Consider the following 11,137-nt stretch of genomic DNA (forward strand, 5'->3'; position numbering starts at 1 on the left):
AATATTTACTCACCAGTGCATCTAATGATTTACACCTGTAATATTGTTGCATGTTAAAATATCAGGCTGTGGCTGTAAGACAAGAATAGAACATTTATGTCAGAAATTCTTACCTTTTAGATTTTAAGAAGTCATTTCAAAGGAAAAATAAGCATAATGAATCCCTACCTGATAATAATTTAACTTTTAGCACTTTTTAATATAAAAACTCATTTCAAAAGGTAGTATAAATTTAGTATTTTAATATAATTCATTATTTATCTCATGACATAGCAGTGTTTAAACAGTTGTGGTAAGAATATGTTTGGCTATACATGTATTCAGTCTTAAGGAACATTTCATGAGCCAAATCTTGCAATGGTTATAGACTCCCAATAGTTATAGACTACTGACTTTGCGACCAGGAATATTCTGTCTAAATAGTAGATGCTCTTTACTAACTTACAGTATCATAGTCTTTTTCAAAAATTTAACTCCCCTCTAACCATGGGTTACTCAAGCAGAAACAAACAAAAATAAATAAATTTAAAAATTAAGTAATAAGGAACATAAAATTTTGCCTCATTTTCAACTAACTGTTTTAGGAAACAGAAAAAAAAAAACTTTTATCATTTTGTATTTTAAAAAAAATTCTGTCCCAACAGAATGCTTAAACTTTTACTCCTTAAACCAAATAGGAGCCAGTAAGAAGAGTCAATTATTTGCATTAAAAGACATGAATAAATATAAATATGTGCTCTATTTATGCAAAAGGAAGAGGGAAAGGCTTTTTAGTAGCCCATATTTATTTATGTAATCACTTAAGACAGGGTCTTGCTCTGTCACTCAGGTTGGAGTGCAGTGACACAATCATGGCTCACTGCAACCTCAAACTCTGGGGCTCAAGCAGTCCTCCTGCATCACCTCCCAAGTAGCTGGAACTAAAAGCACATGCCACCATGACAATAAACAAAATAATTCTATAAATAATCTTAGGCCAAGTGTAAGACTCTCTCACCATAATGAAATTATTTATATTTGAATAAGACTTATAAATGTTTCACATATCAGTTACTTGTAGGCACACTTCTGATTGAAGCTGTTTATCCAGTTACACAAGAGTTAAATTATTGTCTTTCTAATAGATGTTTGATACACAACAAATTTTCATATGTTATCTTTTAAACTATACATAGACTATATTCAGTCCACTTTTAACTCTACATAGGACAATTGCTGGGCATAAATTAAACCTCCATAGATTTCAAAATAGCAAAATCCTAGAGATTGAGAACAGAAATAAATCAAATTTTGATGGTATAAATAAATAAATCAAAATTTAATAACATAACAAATATAGTCATTCATATTTGTTCATTAAGTATCATCCAGGTATTGGTATGCACCCTCAGATACCAAAACAGGTGGATGCTCAATTCCCTGATATAAAATGCTGTAGTATTTCCATAAACCTATGCACATTCTCCCATTTACTTTAAATTATTTCTAGATTACTTATAACAGCAAATACAACATAAATGCTATGTAAAGAGTTGTTACACTATATTATTTCTATTTATATTTTTATTGTTGCATTGGCATTATTATTTTAAATTTTTTAATATTTAATTTTTGTGGGCACACCTAGGTGTACATATTTATAGGGTACATGAGATATTCTGGTACAGGCATGCAATGCGTAAGAATCACATCATGGAAAACGGGGTATCTATCTCCTGAAGCATTTATCCCTTGTGTTATAAACAATCCAATTATAGTCTTTTTGTTATTTTAAAATATACAATTGAACTATTATTGACTATACCCATCCTGTTGTGCTATCAAATACTTGGTCTTATTATTTCTAATTATATTGTCCATACCCATTAACCATCTCCAACTTCCTTACCACTCGCTAACTACCCTTCTCAGCCTCTGGTAACCATCCTTCTACTCTCTATGTCAAGAGTTCAGTTGTTTTGATTTTTAGATCCCACAAATGAGAACATGCAATGTTTGTCTTTCTGTGCCTGGCTTATTTTACTTAACATAATGACCTCCAGTTCCATCCATGTTGTTACAAATGACAGGATCTCATTCTTTTCTATGGCTGAGTAGTACTACATTGTGTGTATGTGCCACATTTTCTTAATCCATTCATCTTGTCGATGGACACATAGACTGCTTCCAAATCTTGGCTATTGTGAACAATGCTACAAAAACATAGGCATGCAGATACCTCTTAGATATACTGATTTCCTTTTTTAGGGATATATACCCTGCAGTGGGATTGCTGGACCATATGGTAGCTCTACTTTTAGTTTTTTGAGGAATCTCCAATCTTTTCTACATAGTTGTTGTACCAGTTTACATTCCCACCAACAGTGTATGAGAGTTTCCTTTTCTCCACATCCTTACCAGCCTTTGTTACTGCCTATTTTTGGATAAAAGCCATTTTAGATGGGGTGAGATGATATCTCACTGTAGTTTTGACTTACATCTCTCTTGGATGATCAATGATGTTGAGGACCTTTTCATATGTATGTTTGCCATTTGTACGTCTTCTTTTGAGAACTGTCTATTTAAATATTTTGCCCATTAATTTTAAATAAGATTATTAGATTTTTTCTAAAGATATGTTTGAGCTACTTATATACTCTGGTTTTTAATCCCTTGTCAGATGGGCAGTTTGCAACTATTTTCTCCCATTATATGGGTTATATCTTCACTTTGTTGATTGTTTCCTTTGCTGTGCAGCTTTTTACTTAATGTGATCCCATTTGCCCATTTTTGCTTTGGTTGCCTGGGCTTGTAGGGCACTCAAGAAATTTTTGTTCAGACCAATGTCCTGGAGAGTTTCTCCAATGTTTTCTCATAGTAGTTTCATAGTTTGAGGACATAGATTTAAGTCTTTAATCTATTTTTATTTTATTTTTGTGTATGCTGAGAGATAGGTGTGGTTTAATTCTTTAGCATATAGATATCCAGTTTTCCCAGCACCATTTATTGAGGTGACTATCTTTTTTCCAGTGTATGTTCTTGGAAACTTTGTCAAAAATGAGTTCAGTCACTTTTCGTTGGATTTGTTTCAGGGTTTCTTATTCTGTTCCATTGGCCTATGTGTCTGTTTTATGCCAGTACCATGCTGTTTTGGCTACAGTAGCTCTGTACTATAATTTGAAGTCAGGTAATGTGATTCCCCCAGGTTTGTGCTTTTTGATCATGATAGTTTTGACTATTCTGAGTCTTTTGTCATTTTATATAAATTTTATTTTATTTTTTCTATTTCTATGAAGAATGTCATTGGTATTTTCATAGGGATTGCATTTAATCTGGAGACTGCTTTGGGTTGTATGGACATTTTAACAATATTGATTATTTCAATCCATTAATATGGAAGATCTTTCCATTTTTTGTGTGTTTGCTCTTCAATTTCTTTCATCAGTGTTTTATAGTTTTTATTAAGGAGGTTTTTCACTTCTTTGATTAATTCCTAGGTATTTAATTTTATTTGTGGCTATTGTAAATGGGATCACTTTTGATTTCTTTTTTCAGGTTGTTCACTGTCAGCATATGAAAATGCTACTGATTTTTGTATGTTGATTTTGTATCCTGCAACTTTACTGAATTTGTTTATCAGTTTAATGGTTTTATTGGTAGTATCTTTAGATTTTTTCAAATATAAGTTTATATAATCTGAAAACAATGATCATTTTTCTGCCTTTAGTTGGATGGCCTTTATTTCTCTTGCCTGATTGCTCTAGTTAGGACTTCCAGTACTATGTTGACTAACAGTGTGAAAGTGGGCATTCTTGTCATATTCCAGATCTAATTGGAAAGGCTTTCAGGTTTTCCCCTTTTAGTGTAATAGCTATGGCTCTGTCCTATATGAGTTCTATTACGTTGAGGTATGTTTCTTCTATACTCAGTTTTCTGAGGGTTTTTATCATGAAAATAATGTCAAATTTTATCAAATCATTTTTCAGCATCAATTGAAATAATCATATTATTTTTGTCCTTCACTCTGTTGATATGATGTATTACATTGATTGATTTGCATATGTTGAGCCATTCTTCCATCCCTGAGATAAATCCTGCTTGCTCATGATGAATGATCTTTTTAATGCACTGTTGACCTTGGTTTGCTAGTATTTTGTTGAGGATATTTGCATCAATATTCATGAGAGATAATTGACCTGCAGTTTCCTTATTTTGATGTTTCTTTGTATGATTTTAATATCAGGGTAATACTGGCCTCATAGAATGAGTTTAGTAGCATTCCTTTCTCTTCTATTGTTTTTGAGTAGTTTGAATAGGATTGGTATTAGTTATTCCTAAGTGTTTGGTAGAATTCAGCAGTAAAGCCGTCAGGTCTTGGGCTTCTTTTTTTTAACTGGGAGACATTATTATGGCTTCGATCTTGTTACTTGTTACTGATCTGTACAGGTTTTGGATTTCTTCCTAGTTCTCTTTTGATAGGTTGTATGTGTCTTGGAATTTGTCCATTTCTTCTAGATTTTCCAATTTGTTGGTTCATAGTACCCACTAATAATCCTTTGAATGTCTGCAGTATCCATTGTAGTGTCTCTTTTTTATCTCTGATATCATTTATTTGAGTCTTGCCCAACACCCTTCCCTTTAGGGTGGCAAGTTCTCCCAGGCCCTGGGCATGTTCAGAGATGCTGTCTGGGAGCCAGGGATTAGAGTTAGCAGTTTACCTAATGTTTTATCTTAGCAGTTTACCTAATGCTTTATTCTACTGTGGCTAAGCTGGCACTCACACTTTAACACAAAGTCCTTCCTGCTCTTCCCCCGACTTCCCACAGCAGAAGAGCCTCTCCTGTGGCTACCACCACCACCAGAACACAGAGATTCTACCAAGGCACCAACAATGCTCACTTAAAGCCCAAGCATTCCTCAGTCAAATTGTGGTGAACACTGCCAGGCCTGAGGACACCCTTTAGGACAGTGGGCTTCTTCTGTCCCAGAGCAAGTTCAAAGTGCTTTCCAAGAGTGCAGGCCTGGACTCAGGAACCCAAAGAGCTTGCTTGTTGCTCTAATCTTCTGTGGCCAAGTTGGTACCTGAGGTACAAGAAAAAGCTCCTTTGCTTTTCCCTCTGTTTTGCTCAAACAGAAGGCGTCTTTCACCATAGCCACCACAGCTTGTAATGTGCTGTATCTCCCCTATAGGTGGAAAGTCTAAGGACCCAATGTCCATGGCATACTACCTGAGTATTGCTGCTGGTTATCCAGAGCCCAAGAGTTCTTTAGTCAGCAGGTGATGAATCCTGCCACAACTGGGTTCTTCCCTTCAAGGTGGAGGATTCTATTTGGCCTAGAGTGTGTCTAGAAATGTCACAGAAGAGCTAGGGCCTGGAATGGGGGCCTCAAAACTTTGCCCAATGTGCTATCTTATTGTGGGTGAGCTGGTATCCACAATGCAAGACAAAGTCCCCTTACTCTCCACTCTCTTCTCCTGAAGCAGAAGGAAGGAGTTACTTTTGTTGCTGCCAGTTTCACTACCTGGGATTGGGGAAGGGATGGTACAAACACTCCCTTAGCTGGACTAGCTGATGTCTCCCTAGGTAACATGTCACCATGGTCCACTGGCTCTAAGCCCAGCCTAGCACTAAAAGTTGCCTAGGATTACAGACCATGTTTCCGAGACTGTCTTTCAAGTTTACCTAGGACCCCAGAACCCTTCAGCCTGCAGTTGTGAGGCTTGTCAAAAACTCAAGTTCCAAATGTTGGGATGGTTGATTTTCCTCTGGCTAGGGCTGGACCCAATGCTCCCTCCCCGGGTGGGCACTGGCTATTCCCAGTATAGCAGTATGACTTCATTCTCCAATATGACAGGGCAGTAATAAGTTCAATATAAAGTCCCCCAGTCACTGCACTCTCTCTTCCCAAAGTGCACAGATTCTATCTCCTTTCCGTGCTGCATGGTCACTGATGGGGGATGGGGTGAGGGATGGCATCTGCAATTCAGGACTCTCTCTTCTGTCCTCCTTGATGCCTCTTTCAGCGACATGCAGTTAAAACCAAGTACTATCATTGCTCAGCTGTTTTTTCTGTTGTTGTTTGTTTCTTGTGATGGTGTTTTTTTTTTTTTTTTCTGTGTTTAGATAGTTATTAAAATTTGGTGTTCCAGATGGGGCAGGTAGTAGGTGGGAGTAGAGGATGGGGACAAATAGTGCAGGCTTCTATTCTTCTTGCTCTGTCCCTCACATTAGTATTATTTATTTCTTTAATATTTAGGAATATTTTTCATCTGCAGTTTAATCCGTGGATTCAACCTGTAGGTGGAACCTGTAGATATGGAGGGTTGAGTGTAGTAACACAGTAAAATTCTAAAGTCTCCAAATACTTTTTCCTTGCTAAGGTATTTGGCATTTGAGTAAAATTTTTTGAACCCTCCATATAAGCCCAGCCATAAGGTGAAAATAATAAATGACTTTAGTAAGTCAATGGCATGTTGAGTAGAAAAATTGCTCAACCAATTTCTGACTCATAAAGTAGTGAAACATAATAAAATCAGTGTTTTAAGCCACTCAGACAATCTCCTGTGTTTGCTGAAGCTGCTAGAACTGTCATCCAGAAAATACATTTTCTATTCTTAGACTAAATCCCAATTTCAACCATGATTTTCAAGGTGTTTCAGCATAGGAGAAATTTTAGAAAGCATGCACTCCAGCTCCTGCTCATGCCAAGGGATTTTTGTGGGAATTTTGGAAATAAGATACTGGAAGGGCAAAGTATCCACACAGTTTCAGAAGTCTGGGGATGAGAGAATAAAGACAGAGACAAGAACAGTATGTAATCTTGGGCTAATGATCAATTAGGGCTGAGTCTTAGTAAGTAGAAAGTCACTGGGATTGAGAAATTTTCCAGGAGCCTCCACATTTCCATTGGACACCTGAAAAACTCCTACTTATGTTTCCGTTGCTGAGCCTAAATGCTCTGGAAAGGAGGGGAAAAGTACATGATTTTCAGCAGAGGCTTAGATGCAGGAGAAAACTGGTCTATCTGAAGAGTCTCACTATCTCAGTGAGGAAGTCACACGTGTGAAGACTTCACCAACAAAGAAAGATACTAGATGTGGGTGTCTCAGCAGACTCTAAAGAGTTAGATGCTGACATTTTGGAAGCAGTAAAAATGGCATATATTTAAAAGATAATGATGGTGATGATTAAGGACTATAAGCCCCACCATCACTACTACCATCACCACCATAGCTCCATGGAGGTTATTTAACCCTTCAGGTCTTAGACAAAACACCAAAACTCAATGAAGAAAACAAAAACAAACTCTGACTACAACTAAAAAAAAAAATTAGATTGGTTGACTTTCTCCTAACATGAATTATGTTACATTTCAACCTCCAGTTTAAATAAGGACTACAGATAGAATTTAAGTTTAATTATTTTTAAAAAATGAAGCACATAAATTTTTAGAGGTTTCCTTTACTATTGGAATTTTAGTAACTTTATCACTATTAGTAGGTTTTAACACAAGATTTAATAAACATGTTCTTTTTAAAGACTTATTTGACCATAGTTCACTTATTAACTATTTCAGAGTCAAATATAAAAGGCCTATTTTAGAATTAGCCAGCTCCCTAAGGATGCAGTTGATTTTCATAATTTTAAATGTTATAATAAAACATATTTGTCATCTGTTTCTTGAGATATGAATATAAACTATTCTTTTACATTCACTTATCTTCATGCATAAAGGTTCTTCTTAATCATCTTTCCCCAAGTCCTGCTGTCACAGAGATGGAAAATGACATAAAACATTTTTAGTCTCCACAGGTCACTTAAAATTATCAAATGACCTAGAAGTAAATCAGTGTTGTATCACTAAACCCAAGGAGTCACTAACTTTTGTTTTAGCATAATGAAATAATATAATTTACTTTCCTTGCTTAGAGTACAATAAAATTCACTTATCTGACATATTGGGAAATGTCTCATTTATATTTTTATTTTCTTGGTTTTATGAGCACACAATTGAGTTACAGAAGACAATAAATGGCCAAAAATAATTGTTTTCAAACTATTCATAATGATCCTTTAAGAAGTCAGAATAATGTACAAGACAAAGATTAACCCCAGACTGCATAATGCAGCAGGCCACTGTCTTTCTGTTTGCCTTTACCCTCTATGTACTTCCTCCCCCATCCTTGTCTACCAGTTTTATATATTTTTTTATTTTTATATTTATTTATTTATTTATTTTTTGAGATGGAGTCTTGCTCTGTTGCCCAGGCTGGAGTGCAATGGTGCAATCTCAGCTCATTGCAACCTCCACCTCCCAGGTTCAGTGATTCTTCTGCCTCAGCCTCCCGAGTAGTTGGGATTACAGGTGCCCACCACCATACCTGGCCAATTTTTGTATTTTTTAGTAAAGATGGGGTTTCACCATGTTGGTCAGGCTGGTCTCGAACTCCTGACCTCAGGTGATCCACTCGCTTTGGCCTCCCAAAGTGTTAGGATTACAGGTGTGAGCCACTGCGCCCAGCCCCAGTTTCCTAGATTTTAAAAGTACTTCCAGACTTTCCACTATAGCAGATCCTGGGGAATATGCCAAGGTTTTGATCTTCTCCTTTCTCAATTTATATAACTTAGTATGTCTTCAGGATCTGCTCAGAAACAGATCGCTTTTCCTAAGATCCCAATGGGTAAGAAAATGCTGCCTTTCTTTGCTGAGATAATGTTTGCAATTCAAGTGTTGCCTTGAATGAATTTTACAGGGACCCGTGGCAAAATACTGTAGGGCAAACTTTATAAATACAGACCTACTTTTTCATTTTGTTTCCATTTTCAATTAAAGGATCAAAAAGTAGTATGTGGAATACTAGCAAATAATAGTAGAAGAAAATATAGCTTGTACTTTTACCATTGAGAGGTGACAGCGTGCTGGCAGTTCTCACAGCCCTCGCTTGCTCTAGGCTTCTCCTCTGCCTGGGCTCCCACTTTGGTGGCACTTGAGGAGCCCTTCAGCCCACTGATGCACTGTGGGGGCCCCTTTCTGGGCTGGGCAAGGTGGGAGCCAGCTCCCTCAGCTTGCAAGGAGGTGTGGAGGGAGAGGTGCCAGCGGGAACTGGGGCTGCGCGCTGCGCTTGTGGGACAGCTGGAGTTCCGGGTGGGCGTGGGCTTGGCGGGCCCCCCAGACTCAGAGCAGCTGGCGGGCCGGCCCTGCCGGCCCCGGGCAATGAGGGGCTTAGCACCCAGGCCAGTGGCTGCGGAGGGTGTACTGGGTCCCCTAGCAGTGCCGACCCACGGGCACTGCGCTCGATTTCTCACTGGACCTTAGCTGGGTCCTTCCTTTTTCACCGGACCTTCCCGCGGGGCAGGGCTCGGGACCACGAGCCCATCGGGAGGAACAAACAACTCCAGACGTGTCGCCTTAAGAGCTGTAACACTCACTAAGAAGGTCTGCAGCTTCACTCCTGAAGCCAGCGAGACCACGAGCCCACTGGGAGGAACGAACAACTCCAGACGTGCGGCCTTAAGAGCTGTGACATTCACTGCAAAGGTCTGTGGCTTCACTCCTGAGCCAGGGAGACCACGAACCCACCAGAAGAAAGAAACTCCCAACACATCCGAACATCAGAAGGAACAAACTCCGGACACGCCACCTTTAGAACTGTAACACTCACAGCGAGGGTCCGTGGCTTCATTCTTGAAGTCAGTGAGACCAAGAACCCACCAATTCCGGACACATCATGACATTATTTATTGCAGACTTTTTTTTTTCCAGTGAAATTATGTACCAAATATTCTCAAACCTAGATTTATTGCTTCTTTAAACATTTAGAGAACAACTTTGAATACTTATGTCAAACTATATACTTTTCCAAAATGATCCCACAAGTTGTACATATATTATGAATTAGACCAAGTAAAATGTCACAAGATTGAAAAGTTCTATTTTAAATATAAGTGTTAGTGTCTTAAAATAGTATTTGTTAGTATTTACTAGTTGTTTGAGAACGGCAGGCCTTCATAAATTAATTTACTCATGTCTTACTTTTTTCACAGGCTTTATTTTTTAGCTACCTAGCCTTAGAAAGATAATGCTGTATTTAAAGAAAAAAAAAACACTATCTGTGATAAACCTATAATTTATATCAAAAAACTATTTTCTATAGCTTAGAAGATAAAATAAATACCTCACGCCCCGCCGCCGCCATCTTTGTTACGGGCAGCCGGGCCTGGCTCCAGACGCTGAAGTCGTGCGCCCCTGGCAGTGCTGCAACCACTACAGCAGCCGCAGGAAGCAGCTCACCTTCCACCTCAGGTGAGGGAGAACACAGATCCTGCCAGTGAGAGAGGAAACGCCAGCTCTTCTCAGGAAGAAAAGGTCCTCCCTGAGGCGGGGGCTGGAGAGGACAGCCCTGGGAGAAACATGGACACTGCGCTTGAAGAGCTTCAGTTGCCCCCAAATGCCAAAGGCCCCCTAAAACCGATCTCGCCATGGAGGCCGCAAGCAGCGGAGGCTGTTGGCCGGCCGGCCGGCCCTGCAGGCTTGAGAAGGACCCCCGACAAGCAGCCATCTGATCACAGCTATGCCCTTTTGGACTTAGATTCCCTGAAGAAAAAAACTCTTCCTCACTCTGAAGAAAAATGAAAAGCTCCAGAAGCGCTTGCAGGCCCAGAGGCTGGTGAAGCGAAAGATGTCCAGCCGCCTCCGTGCCTGAAAAGGGCACCGGGGACTCGAGGCCAGACTTGGGCCAGAGCAGCAGAGCTGAGCCCCACAGGCTCCGGACGCAGTGGCGGTAGTGGCACCAGGGCCAGCAGGACTTTGGAGTTCTGGCTGTGGACATTTTTGTCTGCTGTGGACACTGAGAAAGTTGGCCGTGAGGACTGCTGGGCGGGGAATTGAGACAGTAACCAAGCTCCCTGACTAGAGCCCCGACGCCGTCTGGGGGACGTTTAGAGGCATAGCACTAGGAGTGAGCATGACAAGCTTATCCTCCCATGGTAACAGAAGTGCTGATTCTGATTCTGGACGCTGAGGCTGATTCTGACGCATGGTAACAGAAGTCCTGATTCTGATTCAGTCCTGAGGCTGATTCTGGACGCTATCCTTTCAGCACGCGCAGAGCGAAGGTCGTTGGAAGTACCAGTATGGGAGATGCCCCTCAGGGAGA

The 11,137-nt window shown here is 39.5% G+C and overlaps 1 pseudogene; it reads left to right on the forward strand.

Moving 5' to 3' along the window:
- Positions 1 to 5,195: 5,195 nt before the first annotated feature.
- LOC134734829 (THAP domain-containing protein 3-like) lies at positions 5,196 to 10,921 on the forward strand (annotated as a pseudogene).
- The last annotated feature ends 216 nt before the right edge of the window (positions 10,922 to 11,137 follow it).

The sequence above is a fragment of the Symphalangus syndactylus genome, chromosome 12, assembly GCF_028878055.3.
Source record: "Symphalangus syndactylus isolate Jambi chromosome 12, NHGRI_mSymSyn1-v2.1_pri, whole genome shotgun sequence".
Classification (NCBI taxonomy): Eukaryota; Metazoa; Chordata; class Mammalia; order Primates; family Hylobatidae; genus Symphalangus; species Symphalangus syndactylus.